Raw genomic sequence first — 760 nt, 5'->3', positions numbered from 1 at the left:
GAAGAGCCTTGAGTTATTGTGCAAAACTGTTCATGACGATGTCTTGGATACCAAATTAAACATACTTTTAAAAACCACCAGAACTATTCCCTTGAGAAAAGGAAGTGTGCATGGTATATAATATTAAAGGGGTGGTCCCGAGTGTATTTTTAAGGCTTGGTTATGTTTATAAGATGTAAAGCAATGTGTGCTTATACTTCATTTGTAAAAACAATCACGTTATTTGTTCATATATCTTACTTTGATTATATACTGCTACACAGCTAACAAGAAAACGACATGAATATTTCCTAGTTTCTCTGAAAGACCCGCCTTCAAGAAGCTCTGATTGGTCAGCTAACATAATGTGCTGTGATTTGTGGATTAGCTTAACGTCACCAGGAAAAGCATCACACCCCTACAAGCACACGATTTTACGTTGTGTAAACACTGTCAGTCAGAGTAGCTGTTAGCCGTATTATTTTGTGCTTGAATCAAACAGAAAATGAAGAGGACACAGCTGAACATTACGCCTGCTCTCTAAAATAAAATCTGACAAGTGTCTTTCACATATATTTGGGATATAAGCATGTTTAAGTAATATGAAACGTTCACATCTTTTTGTTATTTGAGATGTATAACGCAGGGAAATGGCCGCATAGAGAGACACTGCAGTGCTGGTAAAGATTGTGGGTGTTTACAGTAGTTTAATGGATAAGTATTAATTTGTAGCTAAATTGTTAGCGGTGCCAAACAGCATTTCCATGTTACATCTTCGTTT

The sequence above is a fragment of the Danio rerio genome, chromosome 19 (assembly GCF_049306965.1).
Source record: "Danio rerio strain Tuebingen ecotype United States chromosome 19, GRCz12tu, whole genome shotgun sequence".
NCBI lineage: Eukaryota > Metazoa > Chordata > Actinopteri > Cypriniformes > Danionidae > Danio > Danio rerio.
Note: the sequence above shows the minus strand (reverse complement) of the source record.